At 48.4% G+C, this 21067-nt stretch overlaps 1 protein-coding gene across 3 annotated transcripts in view; it reads right to left on the reverse strand.

Annotated features, from left to right (window-relative positions):
- PLXNA4 (plexin A4) overlaps positions 1–21067 on the reverse strand; it is a 457179-nt gene that overhangs the window by 264588 nt on the left and 171524 nt on the right. The window lies entirely within an intron of this gene.

Genomic DNA, 21067 nt, shown 5'->3' on the forward strand with positions numbered 1-21067 from the left:
GATGTAAGAAGATTATTCAACACATGGTTATTCAATATCAGCCCCTTTTCTCTGTGATTTTTAAACTTAATTAGCATTTAGTAAAGATGGCATGATGTTCCATAGAGCAGCGATCTTTGAGGGATTACCTCCAGCTCAAAAGGGGGGAATATAAAACCAATCAGTCCATTGATAGAGGGGCCCCGTGAGCTGCCCAGCATTGAAACAAGCATCAGAGGTGGGAAATGGAAGAAAAAGAGTGAGTTTGAAAGGAATTCTGCCAGCCCTGCGTCCCCAGGGTCAACCCCACCAGTCCTGGCCCACAGTGGTCCAAGAACAACAAAGACAGCCTCTGCAGGGAGAACACCGGGCTATGTTTGCGTCTCTGACCACTCCCCCAGCAGTCTGGATCCTGCCAAATGACCGCTGGTCAAACACGGGCGGGCTCCAGCTGGTCTCATTCCTGTTATGACTGCACTTGGGTTCATTAACACCCAGCCCTCCCCTGTGGGCACGCAAGGCAGGAAGCCTTCTCACTGGCTTGTTTTGCAGCCCGACTTTTTCTTTCTCAGAAGTGGGGCAGGTGGTACTACATTTGAGTAAAATCCTGCTTAGGGGGGAAGGGAGCAGGCTGCCCAGGCTTGGGGTGGACACCTCTGGGGCCGCATGCTCAGAGGCTCTCTGGCTGCCTCTCTCGTTAGTCGGCCTTTCCTGGCATATCCCCCGGTACGTTAAACCCTCGTCTGAAATACCCAGCATTCTGCCGTGAAAAGAAAACATTGAGCTTGGAAAACAGGTGGGATGAAGATATTCCAGGGACCCAGCTCGAGAGCCTCAGCAGGGATCATGTTCCCCAGGGTTGCCCCCAAAGACAGGACACTTTTGTGCACAAGCTGCAGAGCATCAGAGAATCTCGGGGACTGCAAAGCACATCACATGTCATATAGGCCAGGGCTTCTCAAACTGTTTTGAAGGACCATTCTGTAAAATTTCCCATCTACTGTAGATGGAAACTTTTGTCAAATACTAGAAGAACAAATTACTAGAAGAGTGAAACTTAAAGCTGCAAAATACAAATGCATTGACTATGAGCTGGGATGTTGCATCAATATCAAGTTGCTGTATAAATTTCTAAATACTCACTCTCACTGTCTGTACCTATCTCAGCATAGACCACTAACAACTTGTTCACAGAGTATATTCTGAATTGCACTGATCTAGATCCTTGCCACTCAGTGTGTGGTTCAAGGACCAAGATCATCGTCATTAGCTGTGAACTTGCACGAAATGCAGAATCTCAGGCTCCACCTCAAACCTATTGAATAAGAATCTGCCTTTGCATAAAATTCCCAGGCAATTTGTGTGCATGTGAAAGTTTGAGATGTGCTAGAACAGACCAAGCTTCTGAGCTAATAGATTATAAATGTTTTCTTTCCATCCAACCTTCACAATGTCTTTGAGTAAAGGAGATACTCAACACTGAAGTGCCTTAACTAAGTTGGAGAGCAGAGGGGGGTGTAAAAATTGGCGGAGTCTGCAGGCTGAAATGTTTTATGGGAGTTGAGTAACTGGCAAGAATGAAGAAGAAAACCTGAGAAAACGGAATAGCCCATCTGTCGCCAGGTAACTCTATGGTTCAGAAGCCACCAGAGAATGACGGCACTCACTTGCCAGATCCAAAGGGAGCCCAGGAGAGTGAACACAAAGGGTGAGAGACATTTATTAATCCAATATTGGGAAATGGGCATTGCACCAGGATGAAGCAGAGAGCCCAAGGTCAGGGTGCTGGAGGAGACAACTTGATTCTGTAATGGAGATCGTGGCCGGCCCACGCAGAGACAGCAGGATGTTTATTTAGATCTTGTCTGCTTAGCTGGTTGACTGGCTGCAAGTTTGATTATTATTCACCAGGGCTCTATGCCCTCAGCCGGAACATGTTCCTAATCTGCTTGGCCATTAAGGGCTCTCTGAACCCTGCTCTGTCTCCAGCATAGAGCCAGAGAGGCTGGAAGCTCCCCGGGGTCTCTTTCTGCACCTCCCTCCCGCGGCATTTCTCTGCTTCTGTCTGGGACTGCAGACCTGCTTCAATCAATTCCCACCGACCAGCAGCCCAGATCTTAATTAAAACATTCAACCTGCACACAAGTGAGGAGAGAAGTCACAGCCCCCTCAGTCCAGCTGAAAGGAAATCACAAGGAATATGTACAGATTCATAAGCGACTTCTATCTCAGGGTGCAGGTGGGGTACAGCCATTCCCTGGCTCCCTTTTCAGAGCACTCCCCTACACCTGTCCTCCCTATTCCTGTCTCACCTGCACTGTGACCGTCACTTCAGTCTGACTTCCATAGGAGTTCTCTCCCCTCGTGCCCAAAATCACCTATACACAGAGCTGAGGAGACCCTGGAAACTGAGGACACCCATTGTTAAGTGTCTCGCCCAAAGTCACCCAGCCAGATTGTGTCCCTGCCTGAGATTAACACAATAAAATGTATGATTCGTAAGTCAATCATTCATATTAGTCCCAGTCACCAGATATTCCACCACAGTGATAATTTTGTACTCATTATTGTATCGTAATAGTCTACCCTAACAATTTTGGCTCAGAAAAAAAAGGTCTCTTTATTAATGTCTTTTCTGTGTCCTGACCATGTATTTTTACCAATCCAACTAAGGGGTTCCAGCTGTTCAACCCTTTGAAGAAAAAGTACGTATGAAGAGTTTCACCTAATTACTTCTCCCAGGGGTCCTAAGAGGCTTTGGGGCCTCAAGTTGGGACTACATTGGCTTCAAGGGTGGATAAGACAGAAACTGTCTCAACCTTTGGGTTGTAGAATTCAGGGTGGGATCAGCTCAAGCCTGGGGCTCATGCCAGCCCTCCCTTCCAATTCTGCAAGATTCTAGGAAGCATTAGGCTTCATTATTCTATTCCTCAAAGCAGGGCTTCTTTCTGTCAAGTCCCATAACACATGAGATGAACATGAACCACAAGCCATGACTGGCAGCTCAGAGCAGAGGCGTGTCCTTCACAGAGCTCTGGCTGGAAGAGACAACATTCTCAAAAGAAAAGGGCCCCACTGATGACCAGTGATGATGAGCGTTTTTTTCATGTTTGTTGGTTGCATAAATGTCTTCTTTTGAGAAGTATCTGTTCATATCCTTTGCCCACTTTTTGATTGGGTTGTTTTTTTTTTCTTGTAAATCTGTATAAGTTCTTTGTAGATTCTGGATATTAGCCCTTTGTCAGATGGATAGATTGCAAATATTTTCTCCCATTCTGTATGTTCCTGTTCACTCTGATGATAGTTTCTTTTGCTGTGCAGAAGCTCTTTAGTTTAATCAGATCCTATTTGTCTATTTTGGCATTTATTGCCATTGCTTTTGGTGTTTTAGTCATGAAGTCTTTGCCCGTGCCAACGTCCTGACAATATATACCCCAGAACTTAGAGTATAATAAATAAAAAATAACAATGAAAAAGAAAAGACCCCCACTGAAAACACAGCGATCATTAACTTCTCTCTCTGGCAAAGCAAGCCCCAGGGTGTGCCACATCATGGCCCCCGCTTCTCTGCCCCATGAGTCCCAGCCCCCTTCTGCCCACCAACCACCCTCCTTCTTGTTTCCTGAGACACGCCCAGCCACACCCTGCCTTTCAGCAGGCACTCGCACTCCTTGAAAGTCCCAAGAAGCTTGTACTTCCTCACATTGGTTGGGCACGAGCTGGGCTAAGGCTTTTCCTTTCTCCTTTTGTGCTTTTAATGTTGAAAAATGATGTCTGTAACAAGACAGGAAATTCTTTGCTGGTGACTTAAAAGCCGGTAAGCAGAGAAGGCAGTGGACGGGAAGGAACACAGAGGGCAAACTCTAGTTATTTCTCCCTGTACCACACCATCACAGTCTTAGGGAGTTTCCATTTTACCCCATCCTTTTCCTTTTGAGTAAAGCAAAGGGATGATGGAATCTAGTTTCTGCTTCCCCTCAATGCCAGTTAGCATTAGTAGAAAGGAGATTCTGTGCCCAGCCAGGAAGATGGAAGAGTACCAGCAGCTGGCAGGAGCAGGCATGTGCACGTGTGTGCATGTGTGTGTGTGTGGCCACGCTGCAAGGTGGCATCAAGTAGGTGACATGGGAAATGCAATGCCCAGCATCAGGCTCAGGGCAGAAGAATTGGGGCTAGGGAATCCACTTCCCTTCCGTTACTTGATCTCCCCCATTGTGACTGGCAAAGCATGTTGAAGAAGTAGAACCTCCCTGCATTTGTGTTCTGTTACTGGGGACAGCTTGTGCTGATATGTTCTAATTACTTCTCTGGTTCACCCATGTGAACTAATGGGCAACCTCAAGGGATAGTGCAGGATCCTGGGGTTAGCAAAAGTAAAGCACCCTCACAACCCTTTAGCCTGAGGGAGCAAGGAATGGGGATGGTTATTGGAAGCTGAAAGGAGAATCACGTAGGGCAGATCACTTTGAGAAGCGATCTTAGGTAAAGGATGCAGCCAACCCCAGGCTACCCAGCAGGGGTGGACAGTGGGGTGGGGGGGGCAGTGCTAAAGATGGGGAACTAGTGTGAATTAATCTCCAACCTCTATCCTTTCCACCCCACCAGTCTCCTGCCAGGGTCCTCACTGTCCAGCTCATCCGGTAGTCAGAGGCCAGGGAGGCCACTGAGGCAGACTCCACAGTCTTTGGAGAGCACAAGGCTCTGGAGCATGAATAAAAGATTCCTGGAATGGCTGGGCCCAGTGGCTTACGCTGGTAATCCCAGCACTTTGGGAGGCTGAGGCGGGTGGATCACCTGAAGTCAAGAGTTTAAGACCAGCCTAGCCAGCATGGTGAAACCCCATCTCTACTAAAAATATGAAACATTAGCCAGGCATGGTGGCAGGTGCCTATAATCCAAGCTACTCAGGCGGCTGAGGCAGGAGAATCACTCGACCCTGGGAGGCAGAGGTTGCAGTGAGCTGAGATCACACCATTGCACTCCAGCCTGGGCAACAAGAGTGAAACTTGGTCTCAAAAAAAAAAAAAAAAAAAAAAAAAAAAAAAAAAGATTCCTGGAAGAAGCACACCTTAGTGTGTGTGGGAATTACTCATTGATATTTCTGTCCTCCTAGAACATAAGTTCCTGGAGGGCAGCATCCATGTGCCAAGGGCATGATGGGCCCTTGATAAATATTTATTATATTAACAAGTGTATATATGAAGAAATGGAGGAATGGAAGGGCATCAGGGAGGCAACAAAGCTAACTAGCCTTCATGTGGTCTGTAAATGTGCACCTGCTATCAGGAGGCCCTAGCCTGTCTTTCAGACTCACTCTGAAAAGTGCGGACATTGTTTCTCCCAATCTCTCCTCACAACCTTTCCAGGGCTGCCACTCCCTGAGTTTCCCAGGTCTCCTGGGCTCACAGTCATGACACTTCAAGCTGGCAGGAGGCTCATCCCTGGCAGGTGATGCTCCAGGCAGGTAGCCGGGTGCCCCAGAGGCTCTGGCAGTCGCTGTCTAGCCTCAGTGCTCTTCTGCAGCGAGATGCGTTGCAGAGCTGAGCATCGCGCATTGCCATGTGCCTTGCTTGACAGTTACTGTGGCAACAGCCAGGCTTCAGCCTCGCCTAGGCTGTCCTGGGGAGGAGGGGCCGCTGCTGCAGGCTACAGCAATCCTGTGAGCCACAGCCATCCTGGTCATTGTGCAGGTCCAGGCATCTCAAACCAGGGAGTGGACACAGACACTGGAGTCCTGCTGAGCCCCAAGCTGGCCAGGAGACAAAACAGGCATGATCATTCACAAAACCCAGCAGCCCTAGGAGATGCCACCTCCCTGTGTCCATCTGAGCGCCCAGACCCCACAGCAGAGGATCTCCTCCGGTTGGCATGAAGGCGCTTCACAGCTTCCTCTGCAGCCACGCCCTACCCCATCCCACCCTACCCCATGCCCCAGCCAAATAAAACTATTACAGTTCCCTATACCAGTTGTCAGTTTCCTCCTCCGAATTTTCTCATGCTGCTCCTCATCCTTTTCATTGGAAATGTTCACTTATCCTCCAAGGCCTAGCTCATGCTTACCATCAACAACATTGACCCCTAACACCCCCACCACCACCACTGACCCCAGCCCCACCCACCAAAGAAGACTCTCCCACTCCCCATTCTAGGCTCCTACAGTGGGTGATAAATCCCACTCCCCTGCCAGACTGTGTCTCTCATCTGATTATCAGCCCAACATCTAAGGCAGTGAATGGGTTTTACCCTCAAGAACCCATGATCCAGAGAGGGTGTATTGGCTTTAACCTGGGTGTCAAACTAAGGAGTCAAGAGCAAACAGCCCCACATATGAACCTGGATTTGGGCATGGCTGATTATCATGGGAGCACCCTTCCTCCCAACAAGCTCATCACTCAAGTCCTAATTTTGTTAGCTAAACATTCATTCATTCATTCATTCATTCATTCATCTGAGATATATTTAGTAAGCATAACACTACACAACACCGTGCTAAGCATTGAGAATACAGAGTGCAGCAAGACATAGTCCTGGATCTCTAGAAACTCCTAGGCGAGGAGGAGAGGCAGAACAGTAAGTAGACATGGCAAGGGAAGTGGAGAGGATGGTGGGAATCCACAGAAGATGTCCCTGACTCCGTGTAAGAGAGAAACTGGACATTTAGAGGCTTGAAGTTCAGCCTGGATGAAACTGGCAGAGTGGGGTGGCACCAGGACACTAAGCCATCTTCAGAGCATGGCAGCAGAGCCCAGGCTTGACTCAGAAGTGGGGCTGTGTAACAATCTAGGCTCTTCTGCCAACTTATGACAAGACTTATTAGAGATTCCAGGCACAGTGGTGTTGAGACGCAGACCACTAATTTGCACCCGACCCTTTTTTTTTTTTCATGTTAACTGGCATCTCTGCCTGACCTTCCCCAATCCTCTGACAACCTGGGAGTCTGCCTGGCTAGCAGCCATCCAGATTTCTTTTTTTTCTCCAAGCCCTGGCCAAGACCCAGGACACATGGGAGAGGGGGAAGGGAACAGTTTGTGCTCATGCAAAACTTGCTCTTGCATTCAGCCCCTGGGCCAGCATGGGGCCGAGTTTCCTCTGAAGCAGTGCCCAGCCAGTAGGGCTGCCCTATCCTACCCCCTCGAGACACCCAAGCTGATTTGGTGCAGATGGCACCAGCAGATGCCAGTCCCTAAGAGGGTCCCTCCTCCCTAGCTAATGAGGGGAGCAGGTGAAGGGACCAGAGAATGTGATCAGGAGTGAGAAGTGAAACAAACACTAGATTAAGAGAGTTCTAGTTCCAGCTCTGCCACGAATAGGCTGTATGACTTTGGGCAAGTCACTTCACCTCTCTGACCCTAGGTGTCCCTGTTGTCTGAGTCTGTGATTCTAGCTGTCAGAAGAGCAAATACTGCTTTAAAAGAAAAGAAAACTGGGTTTTCACTTCTACTCTGCTGTTAACCTACTGTGTGATGTTGGGTAAAGTCCTTCACCTCTCTGGGCTAAGATTAGTCATCTTTTAGAAGTCACATTGCACACAACATGAAATTAAAACTGAGTTAATGTGAGGCCAGGGCCATGAATGAACCCAGGAAGAAATCATGAGAATCTATGAAGAACTTTTCTCCACTCTTTCCCACTGTCCTTGCCTTGAGATTCTAGTCATGAGGAAGCTGCTGGTCCACCCACTGCGTGTGCAGTCCTGCTCTGAGCTCCTGCCCTTCCTCCTGCACGAAAAAATCCCTCTGCTTCGCCAGAATTCTCTGAGGCCATCTGTGGCTCTGATCCACCAGTCAGGTGAGCTGTGGGACCAGCCCTGGGGATTCTCAGCCTTCAGGGATCCTCAGCCTTCAGGGATCCTGGGCCTCATCACGTGCAGATGTAGTCTTGCCTTTCTGGGGCAGGTGTGGCTGCACACTCCAGCAAAAGTGAAGCTGCATCTCTCTGCAGCCTTACAGCAAATGGGTAGCTACCACAGCTACTGATAAAGAGCTAGGGGAGCTATTGACCAAATAACCTACTTTTCACTCCTGGAAATAATGGAGGAAACACTCAATTAGGCATTCAGGTGTAGGTCTGGACTGGAGTGGAAGTCACAGCCTGCCCTCCAGGCTCCTAGAAATCACTGGTTTGCGGCTATTGCAGGATGACAGGACCATGGGTTTTATGGGGGCTAGTTGGCATGGCTGAGGACAAGGGGCTGGCTGGTGGCCATTCGGGAAGAAAGGAAGATGAGGAGTGGAGACAAGATGAATAAGCACTTTCTTTAGAGTCTGAGGCCCTGTGAGAGGAAGAAATCAATGGAAACCTTGGGAGGGACCCCAGAGAGAGTCCTGCTGAGAGAGGGTGTCAGCCAGATACATTTGATGATGCAGCACTGAGTGGGGGCACAACGTCCTATTTGAAGTATTGCAGGCAGGCTGGCACGTGCGTCCCACCTGTGCATCTCATGTCTGGCCATGTGGCCCCTGACATGCTGCTGAGCAGAACCAGGGGGAAGCAGCAGCCAGTTAAACCCTGGCACCCATGCAGGCTGCCTCTGATAGGCAGACAGCCTGGAAGCTGGGAGCCTCAATTAGCCTCTTGTAGACAGGGGAGAATATTACTTGACTTTCTTTGTCACCCAGAAAAAGCAAGAAGTCCAGATGCAAGTGCAATCCATAACCACTTGCTCTAGAAGGAATGACCAGGATCCCCATGGCCGGGAAACAAATGATGAAGCCAGTTAGCAGCCTGATTCCTAATTAGTCTTTCTCCCATTATACCTATGCCTGTACACATGTTCAAGACACAGAAAGCTTTCACTGTTTGGGGGTGTTTTGTTTTCTCACAAATTATGGGCAACCGGTATCCCAAGAGCTGCCATAGTTTGGTGAGATATAAATTTCTGATCCTTTAAGCCTCACTGGAGATAGACAGTGATGTTGCCTGGGGACTTCCTGGGACACACAGCTGAACCAAAGTAGGCATAAGGCAAATGCACCCTAGAGACGGGGAGCTGGTGGTCAAAGTGATCACATCAAGAGAAAGCCTTCAGCCAGCCTCCTGGGATATCCCCACCATGGACGGGCAGAAAGGACTCCGGAGACTCAGTCCAGATACTGAAGAGTATGCCATGCTTTGAAAATTGGGGAGTTCATAAAGGGAATGGGGAGACCTGTGGGTTCCCTAGGTATCTATGGAAGTTTCTGAAAGAGACGAAGAATAGCCAACACATATGTAGCACTCATATATATTAACTCTAATTTTCACAACAGCACATTAAGATAAGCACTATTTTTATCCACACTTGATAGATAAGGAAGCTAAGTCACAGAGAGGTTAAGTAGCATGTCCAAGGTCAAACAACTGATTAGTGGCAGGGCCGGACTTGGGTTTTTGGGTTTCTTGTTTCTTGTTTGTTTGTTTGTTTGTTTTTGAGACAGAGTCACCCCCTATCACCAAGTATGGAGTGCAGTGGCACAATCTCAGTTTGCTACAACCTCCGCCTCCCAGGCTCAAGCAATTCTCATGCCTCAGCCTCTCGAGTAGCTGGGATTACAGGTGTGTGCAACCATGGCTGACTAATTTTTTGTATTTTTGGTAGAGGACGGGGCTTCACCATGAGATGGGGCTGGTTTCAAACTCCTGGCCTCAAGTGATCCACCCACCTCGGTCTCCCAGTGTGCTGGGATTACAGGTGTGAGCCACCGCGCCTGGCCAACAGGGCTGGACTTTGAACCTCAGGAGGCTTCTCCCAAAGCCTGTGCACTCTTAACCACGGTGCAGCGCAGCCTCTCCAGAGTGAAGCAGGATGCTCCTTTCTTTAGGGAAAGACCCTGCCTTGGTGTGGGAACTAGAGCCTCCAGGGGCGGCCCTATCCCACACCTGCCTGGGGCCTAGGGAAATCCTGCCCCAAGATCCAGACCCAGACACCTGCCACTCTGACAGCTGGCCCAGGGATGGGGGCTGGGGACATCACACCACCCGCATTCTCTGCAGGGATACCCAGCCATCCGTTTTAGGCTAAAAGCCTTCTCCACATCTCAGCCTTCCCCAAAATTTTACAAATACTAGAAGATAAAAGCGCAGGAACCGGCATGAATGAAGTTGGTTTTTAAGAGTCAGTGTTTAACATCAAGATCCTTCTGATGTGAGTAATTTGGATTCTGATGCAATTCTGGATTGTTTGTTGAATTATGCATCAGCAGCTTCTGTTGCTGTAAAAAGCGCCACCATCACTCGAGCTAATCTGAAACCTGCAGCAATGAAGACAGTTGGGTTCACAGTTTGGGTACTGAGATGCGTCTTTGATGATAGTGAACCAGCAGAAGGAGAGAAACAGACACAAGGGGAAGTGGAGAGCAGGTAGTAGGAGGAATTGGGGGAATGAGGTAGGATCAGGTGCTTTATTTACCACACACTCATGAGAGTCCCATGCCGGGAGAAAGAAAAGACCCAAAGAGGTGAGCAGACACCAGCTTCCCCTAAATCCAGGAAATTCCACGGGACACAGAAAGACAAGAACACAGAGAACCAGAGATTCATCCTGGCAAAGGATGAAGCCGCTCCTGGACTGACAAATGCTCACTGTCTCTACCACCTGAAATATGATGCTCTCCTTCAAGCTCTTGACCTATGCTGGGGGCCTTCCTACTGGGCCAAGGGCCACCATAGGCATCATTATTAATTATTTTCTCAGTGTTTTAATATGCATTGCAAGTTAACATCCTTATTTAAAAGCAATAACTAAGGACAGTATGCCTACTTGATGAAGGGCACAGGGGAGAAAGGTTATATATCCAAAGTCACACAGCTGCTTAGCGACCGAAAGGAAATTGGAATTCCAGTCTCCTGACTGCCAGTCACCTTCTCTTTCATCACCCCAGGCTTTGCCATCTCACTATGGAGGCTCCCAGGATCTCTGACAACCCATCAGACCCATTGCTTAGGCTGGGAATGCCAAGTCCCATGCCTGGAGCAGTAGAAAGCAAAGGCACCAAAGCCCCAAGCTAAGCCACCTAGTCCAAAGCCACGCTCTGCCTCTAGCACAGTGTGTCCCTGAGCAAGTTATGGAACCCTTGGTGTCTCAGTTTCCTTATCTGCCAAAGAGACCTGATAATAGTTCTTGCTTCATTGAATGAGATGATCCATTTGAAACCTTTGGATCAATGCCAAGCAGATGTTAAACGGACAATAAATATAATCCGCCATTTTCATTATTGATATTCTCCTGTGAAACTGTTATGACTTCAGAGGACTGATCCCAAAGCCTGCTAGGAAGACCCTGCTGAGTGTCCTGCTCTCCCGAAGAGCCCATGTCCTCACTATCACAGGTTTTACTTGGTGTCCCAGCAAGGAACCACATGTCCAAGGCGGCCAAGCCAGGAGGGCCCTGGGTGTGAGGGAGTCAGCTCTGTGGAGATGCCATCCACGCCGGGTCTGACGGGAACCCCAGCTCTGCGTTTGTCCTTTTCATGAAGTCAATGAGCCAAAACCACACTCCTGGGCTGGCCCAGTTTAAGAGCCTGGGCTCCGGGGATGCAGGGAGCCCCCTCAGCCCAATTATAAATCAATCTAGCAGCACTCACTGAGGCCATTGCCATAAATGGCTCTAAAAGCTCAGCCTCTTTCAGCCCAATAGGATCAGGGCTCCAGGATTAATGAGCATCAGCTGCTGGCAGGCTGGTGGGGACAGATGCCGACCTAATGAGCACGGTGGCCCAGCGCTTGCCAGCTCGAGGTGGACAGGGCTGATGAGCAGGTGTCATTGTCATGACGCCCCTTTGCCAAGTGTCACTTTGAAAGGCAGGGCTGTTGTCATCAAGTGGCATCTTATTACCCCATCTCAGGATGCCCACAGGAGATTCTAAAGGCTGTCCACAAAGATGGCTTTGTGGCTGCCACCTCCGCTCCTCAGCTGGCCCTGGCACCAGGTTTGTCTCAAGGCCTCTCAACCGCAGGGCTGGATAAAGGTCTTAGATTCCTGGGCATCCCCTCCCATCCCATGCCATCTGATTGGTGCTGCATTTAAGTACAGAGGTCCCTGCTAGAATTTCCTTCAGTCACGTCTCTATTACACCCACGGGCTTCAAGTTTGCCTGGGGTATTTACACACAGTTCTGCAGATTCCAATGGATTCAAATGGGCGCAAGTGCTCAGCATCACACTGGTCACCAAAGGGACACAACCCAGTCCCCGCAAGACATATCAGCTTGTATGTCAGTCAAAGACACAGGCCTTAGAGGGAATGATCATAAGCATAAAACATAGCAACAACAAAAATAGTCATGATCACTTCTTGAGCATTTATTTTGTGCCAGGCACTGTTCTACGCTCTTTATATGTGCTGGCTTATTTAGTAAATGTGAATGAAAGACTCTAAATAATAAGAGTCACATTGTATTAAGGCAGTCAATGCAGGTGAAACAAAAAAAGGAAAGATCACTTTGGATGACTGGAGAGATCAAGAGAGGCTTCATGGGGGAGACAGGACCACACTGGTCCTAGTGGGGCCTGGAAGGAGTGTTCCAGAAGCAAAAGCAGGCACACCCGGGCAGGGCTGCAGTGAGTTTGCTGAAGGTCACACATCTGTGCTTTGGAGTGCAGAGCTGCAGGGACACAGGTATATTCAATGTAGTGGGCTCTGGCATCTGAAAATGTTGTTAGAATGAAATTCAAAATCAGGTTTTATTCCTGATGAAAGTGGACTGCTCTTAACTGGGGCTTCACTGCTTCTTTTCCATTTCCGTTTGGAGTGTAATTTTTTTAAGGTAAAATTTACACACAGTGAAACGTGCAGATCTTCAGTGCACACTTTGATGAGTTTTTGACAAATGCCTTCACCTGTGTAACTAACAATCCAACTGAGATCTAGATACTTTCGTGGGCAGGAAAGGGGAGGAATGTGACCTTTGTGATCAGATTGTCCCATACCTACATCTTCTGGGCATCCGTAAATTGGAATAAATCAAAATAATCAACTTCCTCCCTTGCCCCACACCAGTCTACCTCCTACCCCAGGAGAAAAAATAAAATAAAATTCGTCCACATCTAAACAAACAAATGCCTAGTCTGTCTTTGTGTTTGTTACCTTCGTGCCCCAGAACCAAGCTTCACACCAGACACAGAGTGAGTGATCCATATGTGTTTCTTAAAAAAAGGAAGGAATTAACATTCTCAGATTAAAGTCTCCCAGGAAATAAAGGACTCTACTTTCTCTAAGTTCCCATGTGACACTGACAATTATGATGTTTTCTTGTCCTCTCTCTTGAGATTAGGAAGGAGTCCCTAGGAGGATGCAGAAGAGTATCCTTCTGTCCTGCCACCCACCTGTCACCCAGACTCTTGTGTTCTATACAGCCAGTCCATCTTAGGCCTCAAATTCCATAAGTTTGACAAAATCAAGCAGGTAGCTCAAGGTGCTTGTCTCTCCTCCCAGCTATTCAGCAGACAAAATCTGTGACATAATGTACCCCAGCCTCAGACACGCTCATCCTTCCTTCCCAGGCCCCGTGTGAATGGGCCAGGCCGCTCCTTGATGGTTTTCAGGCAAAACACATGAGAACGCTCCCAGGAAAAAGAGAAGCCTCCAGGGGTACCATCCATATGCATGCCACGCATTTACTTCCTAGCCTCACCAGCATTTTGGGTGTGGCCACAGCTACTCCCCAAACCTTTCATCTTGCAAGTCCCTAGATGTCCTCCTCGGGAAAGCTCCCTGCGCACAGCTTGCGGGAGACTGCAGGCTTATAAACAGCATAAGCCAGCATTCCAATCAGATTATTTCTCACTTGCAATATTGCACAAAGAGAAAAAAATAATGCTGAACATTCTGTTCGTGGAAGAAAAAATAGCAGGAGAAAACTGTCACATTGTTTGGTCTATTTTCAATTTCATTCCCGAGCCCTGCAAATAGCTATCTGTGCAAACAGGCCAGAAGAGGACTCCAGCGACCTGACATGCACGATCTCAAATCAGGTCTCCAGGGCCTGTGGAAAAGGGAGAGACCTTTGCCTGGCACATATCTACACACGTGATAAAATTGCACAAGACTAAATACACACCCGCCAAAGCAAAAACTGGTGAAATCTGAATGGATAAGCTTGGTGGGTTGTACCTGTCAATTTTCCATTTGTGATATTGTAGTACGGTTATGCAAAATGATGCCATGTGGAGGGGAGAACTGAGTGAAGGGCACAGGAACCCCTCTGTACAATTTATTGCAATTGCATGCAAATCCATGATTATCTCAAAAGGCAAAGTAAAAAAATGTGCTTCCAGGGTCTGATTTAATGGGACTAGGGTGCAGCCTGAGCATCAGAGTTTTAGAAGCTCCCCAGGTGGTTCTAATGTGAAGCCCAGGCTGAGAATCTTTGCTCATGGAGGTTGGGAAGATGGGACACACACATGAAATCCAGGAACAATCAGCATGTGATACAGTACGAAAGGCTTCATAAATACTTGTGGAGCAAATCAGTGAACTGCTGAACAGACGCATAAGGTTAGAGGAATTCATGTAGGATGAGGGAAGGCTTCATGGTGAAGTGGTACTTAATCAGGATGGGGCAGAAGTGGAGAATTCAGAGGAGGGGAAAGGGCCCTCTATGCCAATAAAGAACGGCTCAGAGATGGTGCGGCCATACTGTGGAGGAGGGGAAGAACTGAACTTGGGGACAGCTGAGGAGTGAAGATGGATAAAACTTTTCATAATAAACTGGCTCTATCCCTGTGCTTAGATGAGCGGATCTTTCAAACACCTGAACCAGCTCTAAGTCCCTGCAAATTGCCAAGAGCAATTTTCAGCAAAAAGCCAATTCCCCAGAAGGCACTTGGCATCTCTCGGATAAGCAAAAGAGGGAGAGGCTGGAGAGGCTTCAGAATATAGTATCGATGGGTATAAAAGTAAGCAGTCGTTGTCATGGTTCATGTCACTCTGCCTGACTGCACTTCAGCTGGCCTTAGATTCCCAAGTCGAGAGCCCAGCCAGGTGCTAGAAAATACCAGAAATGACCTGGAAAAGGGTAAAATAGAAATCTCAAGCCTACATACCACAGCAAATGCACTTGACTCAGCAGGTCCCTAGAGTAATCACCCAACACCTCTTTATTCTTATTTTATACACAAGTCTAATAAGCTTGAGTATCTGTTTCCAAGCCCATAGCAAATTAAACAGAACAAATTAAGTGGCAGCAGGAGAGCTGCATCAGACAGGATCAGTGACAACAGTGAGAAGTGACAGGTGACAGACACCCTGATGGTAGGCAGGGAGACAGAAAGCTATAAAAAGTAATGTGGGACACTCACCTAACATGAGGAAGCCACCCTAGCGAGGCACAGGGGCTCCATTGTAAAGGTGGAGAAAGAGCTTTAAGATACTCAAGTCCAAGTTCTAAATGCCTTGGAGAACATCTCTTTGCTTTTTTCTGTTATCAATTAGTCCAACATATACACAGTAGAGAGGGGCAGTGTGCTGCTGCAGGCTGCCACTATGGGAGGGGCAGCTGGCTAATCATCTTATTGCAGGAAATACCCTCTGCCAAAAACACAGCCCCCCTCTCAAAGCCTGCTTTCTCACCTTGTAGCACCGGCCACTGCCATCACGGGATATGCAGAGCAAAGGACAGGCTGCTTGCAAGACGCTCAGTCCATTGGATCAATCAGGTTTAACAAGGAGGCATCCAAGGACCAGGAGAAACACCTCCTGCATTATTACCACAGCACCATCACTTTGCATGAGACAGGTCTGGCTGGGAACGCCACCTCCAACGTGGCCAGAAACTGCGTGTCCTTGACCCAGTTGCTTCATTTCTTGTGCTGAGCACGCCCACCCATTGACCCCCAATCCAGAGAGCTAGTGTTGAAGAGCTCATTAACAAAACACAAAACACTCAGCTGACCGACCGCCACCATGCAAATGTGTAATAACTGGATCTCTCTTCCCCCGCAGCTAACCTCGAGCATCTCTTCTTGGCCAGCTGCATTGCCTTGGCTCTCTGTGTGGTTCAGAGCCAGAGAGGGCAGGCTGGGCAGCCCCTTCCATGCCAACATCCCAGGAGGCAGTGCTTGGAGCAGGAAGAGAGAAGATGGTCTCTCCCACAACACAGAGCCCAGGTCCCGGCCCCAGACTCAGAGGCCCTGACCCCTGCTATGCTTGGCCCCCAAAAGCAGCAGGGAAAGGTATGGATGCTGGTAATGCACTGGCCCCTCAGGAGCCAGAACTCAATCATGTTCTCTCTTTGGAATGCCAGTGTCCCATTTTCAGTCAAATGTGAAAGTTGAAAAAGAGAAGTCAGGCAAGGGAGAGAGGCTTTTAAGATCTCCCCTACTCAGGGGAGGAGCTGGCAGCGTGAGCCTAAAACCAGGCAGGCAGGTAAGGGGAGGGGGCCCTAACTGCTGCTAAAGATCACGGGGTAACCCTGATGACACCTGAAAGTCTTCCGTGGATCCTCAGGCACAAAACATAAATCATCTCCCTCTCACTTCTTACTGATCGCGTTTGCTTGCTGTGTCAGCTGAATTCCCAAATTGGCCTGGGTTTAAATTGGGACTTTTTTTTCCCCTGACTGGCCTGGCTTTTCCTCCACTCTCTCTCTCCAACCTCCTCCCACTCCATGGAAAGTGATGATGGAGGAATCTGCCTGCAGACTCCAAAATGCAGGTTTGTGGCTTCACTTTGTGGGGTGGGAGGGAAGAGGCAGAAAGTGGGGAAGAGGGCATTTGGGGGCTGACGTCGGGGACAGGACCTGAGGGATCAGGAGGGAGAAAGTGGCCATCTGGACCCACTTGCCGACTTTTGGTGTCCAGTCCCCCTTCCAAGCAAACCCCTTCTGAGTTCCTAGGGCAGCCAAAAGAGTCTGCATCAGACGTGCTCCATTCATGAGGGGCGGGACTCAGGAAGCGCAACAGGGAAGGTCAGAGCAGGATAAGGGGTCTGTAGTTGGCCCTGCCATTCTGGGGAGCAGAAGTTCACCCGGGTTCTACCCAGGAGATCTTGCTCACATTGAAACCCAGGATAAAATAACACATTTCAGGGAAACAAGCCTTCTTTTTTGCTATCTGCAATGCATTCAGATATTTTCCTTTCTTAGTCTATTCCATTTAAAAAAAAAAAGGTTGGCCACAGCCCACTAAAGCCAGGAGACAAGGCTTTCTTTCACTTCTTTCGTTTCCACAGGTCCCCAAGCACCTCCATAACACAGGATGGGTCAGAGGCCATTGAGGAATTAACCCAGAGGCCTTGACCCTAAATAGCTCCATGAGAAGGCTGAACCTTACTAACCCTCCAGGAGGCTGATATGAGGCTACACATGATGCAACGAGCTCTGATGGGCCCGCCCAACACAACTCCAGGAAATGTCCCAAGAAAGCTTTCCAAAGACCCCTTTTCCTAGACTATGGGAGACTCCCCCCAGTGACTTCATTACTCAAACCCCAACCAGGACAAGATGCAGCCCCCTTAGCCTTTGTGAGGCAAAGGAGAAGGCTGGTGGGCAGCCCCTACCACTGTCACCGACCAGCCCTCACAAGCCCAGAGCCAGGGGGCAGTGGGCAGGTGGCCTCCCACTGGATGGCAGAACAGGATGCCACCCAACCAACACGGCTTGCTGGTGTCACAGTGTCCTTGTTACATGGACCTGGCAGTGCACCGGGTGACATGGAGGCCACACGCTACAGGGTAGTGATTAAGAATAGACTCCCAAGTAAGACTGCTTGATTGGCATCCTAATGAGCAATGTGATCATGTTATTTAACTTTCCCATGTTTTTTCCCCTGTTGAAGGGGGTGATAGTAGCAGCGCCACCTCATAGGAGTGTAGAGATCAAGATAATTCATGTGAAGTTCTTAGAACAATGTCAAGCCTGGGTAAGTGCTGGTGTAGGCTGTGATTGCTATTCTGATTCCTACTATTATTATTATTATTATCCCCGTGGCCCAGGAGACCAGAAGGCATAGAGGGTGGAAGGATGGAGCTGCAGGGGGTGTACTGCACAGGGCAGGGTGCTACTGCCTTCCTGTCACCCCAGTGTCCCCACTGGCTTCCCCAGGGCTGGTCCTCCCTGTTGTGAAGGACCTGAGTCTGATGTTCTACTTTAAAATAACATCGGGGGATCCATTGTTTCTGAAAAATAATAAGAGAGGGCAGCTGAGGATATGTGTGTACATGTATGCATGTGTGTGCGCATGTATGCATGTGTGTGCATGTATGCATGCATATGTGTGCGCATGCATGCGTGCATGCGTGTGTGTGTTGGACACATTCTCTTCTGATGGATGTATGTTTTCCACTCCATAGCTCTCAGAAGCCGTTTGCTAAAACATGGTGCTCCCTGCTTGGCTGAAAGCAGGAGGCAGGGCCGTGGAGCCTGGGCCTTGGTGATTAAAAGTCTGGGTTTGAAATGGGCTACAGCAATGCAGAGTTTTGGGTTCCTTGCACACTGATGAGGCAGGATTAGGCTGTGTCTACAGCTGCTCCTACTTAGGAAATCCTAGGAACTGTGATTCCATACCTGCCATACTGGACTCACCATGAGACGCTGAGCCAGCTACTCCCTTTGCTCTCTGATCTTACTCTTCCTTGATTCAGCTTCCTCGGTCTTCAAGAAAAGCAGCTAGAGGAGCAGGGACAACAGGAAATGGAGAGTCCTGATTACTGCCAGCCTTGGGTACATGGGTGACAGCTCTCGGTCCTCCCAGGAGAGGAGGTGTCGGCTTAGCAGGTCTCCTTGATCTGGAGCCCAGGTTGCAAAGCCAGGGACACTGGCCTCGGTGGATGCCCCACAGGCCCCACAGCCCATCACTTTCAGAGCCAGGTGGTATTTCTGGTTTTCAGTACACATACCCATGTGGCACAAAACATACATTGTGAGGATGTGCAGAGAGCATCTGGATTCCTTAGACCTCAGGTTCCCCATCCTTTAGGGCAGTTTTAAAAATTGTTTTGCTGGAGGCCTACCCAGGAGATCTTAGTCACATTGAAACCCAGGATAAAACAACACATTTCAGGAAAACAAGTCTTCCCCTTGCTACCTGCAATGCACTCAGATATTTTCCTTTCTTAGTCTATTCCATTTTAAAAAAGGTTGGCCATAGCCTACTACATTGACTTAAAGCCACACAATGAGTTTGTGGCCCCCTGGCTTGGAAAGCACCGTTTGAGCGGCAGGGCAGTGACAATGACTCAATGTGGCCTCAATGCAGGCAGAAATCCCATTTTGCAAAGGGACAGACTGCTCGACAAAGTCAGAGTCCAAGTATCTCCAGGCTTACACTGCAGGGTTAAAAGGACTTTTCAGATCCATGGACCTCTTCACAGAGAATCCTTCCAGTGACTAATTCTCAGCCCAGTATCCTTCCAGTGACTAATTCTCAGCCCAGACAGAAGTTGGCTCATTTGAAAGGGATAGCATACCCTCCTGCCACACAATGGTCTGAGTATTTTTTCTATGACCCATGAATGAAGCTGACATTAGATAAGTCACTCACACACTCCAAGGACTTCTTCAAAATTGGAGTCAGTTACTCAGCTACTCCAACTGTGGTTTATTTCCTCACTGCTGAGATTTTTAGGAATTGAGTAAACTAGAGCACGTTCTAACTCACCTGTTGTTCACCTTTAACTCTCCCATCTTTGGATGCTATAGGAAACCCAGGAGCCTCCTGACCACATGAATGAAAGGAATAGAGCTTCTCCTTTGGCCTCCTAGATTCAGAGCATCTGCCCCCTTCTGCCAAATATCACTTATTTAGGCATATTTGATTTTTGTCATATCTCAAATTCATAGAACTAAAAAAAAAAAAAAGTACAGGGTTTACCTCATCCAGCCTCCTGTTTCGCAGATTAGAACAGCATGACCCAGGGACATTTGTGACTCACCTGGAGCCACACGGATTGCTAGAGCAAGGGCTAGAATTTGGGTGACCTGTGTCCCAGGAGCCACGCAACCTCTCTGTGAATGAACGTAAGAAGGGCCAAGTTCAAATCTCTAATGTCCTTGCGCTTCCCCAACTCTGCATTTGCAGAGAAGGTTGAGTGGGCACCAAGAGAATCAAAATAGAGTAGGTGATCATTCTGAGGGGAAAACTCAACTTTCTAGGCCTCATTTACCCCTTTTCTCATCATAAGGAAAACAAGCCCAAGCAGGATTTCCACTTTCATAAGAAATCCTTCATCCCCCAAGTCCTCATCTGCCTTATGGAGTCTGTGAGAGAGGGGCATTCTAGAAATAGCTACACTGATGGCCCTGTCTGATGCATGTGCAAAGACAGATATTGACACTCTCATTTGTTCTGGTGGTCCTGCCTGCCAGACTGCCCTAAAATGAGCAGGAGCCCATTATCTCAGCTGGCCTTCTCCTTAAGCAAGGCTGAAATGGCCCAACCCTTTCTGGGACACCCAACCCCTGGGACTCGGAGGCCCCCTGAACAGCAGGGCTGAGATGGACTGATGTGGATCATCAGAGTAGCCAAATGAGGCCCTCTGGCGATTTTCACAGAGAGGTGTGTGACACCCATTTTCTAGTGTGAGAAGCTTCCAGTGTGAGAAGTGTGTTTGTGAGTCCACTGATCCGGCACTCTGGATTTCCTCCAGGGATGTAGATGCATCCTACATGCATGCACACATGCACATGCACACAAACATGCACATACACCAACACACGAATACACACATGCACACACACATGTGCACACAAATACCTTGGCTGCTCAGGTCCTGCATCCCTGCATGCCCCCTGGAAACCAACCTACTTTATTTTTATTCCTGGGACTATGTCAATACATCTCTCCTGGTCTGGAGAGTGGGCATCAGTTTGAGGGGCTTGTCCTAGTCAGTTGGGCTAAATGGGGCCAATTCTTTTGCTTTCCAGGGTGGATGCAGGGCTTTGTTGAATTTTGAAGAATGTTAAATGAAACTGTTTATTCATATCACAATCTCTGCTATGCCACAGAACATGCACTTAGAACACACAGATTTTATACATCGGAAACAAGAAATGTCTACGCATTAGCAAAGACCTAATAAAATTTCATAGCTTTCTAGTGGGAACATAAATTGGAACAATACTTTTAGAAAACAATTTAGTAACAGATAGCCAGTCTTTAACGTGTTCATACCCTC

This window comes from Symphalangus syndactylus, chromosome 6 (genome assembly GCF_028878055.3).
Source record: "Symphalangus syndactylus isolate Jambi chromosome 6, NHGRI_mSymSyn1-v2.1_pri, whole genome shotgun sequence".
Lineage (NCBI taxonomy): Eukaryota > Metazoa > Chordata > Mammalia > Primates > Hylobatidae > Symphalangus > Symphalangus syndactylus.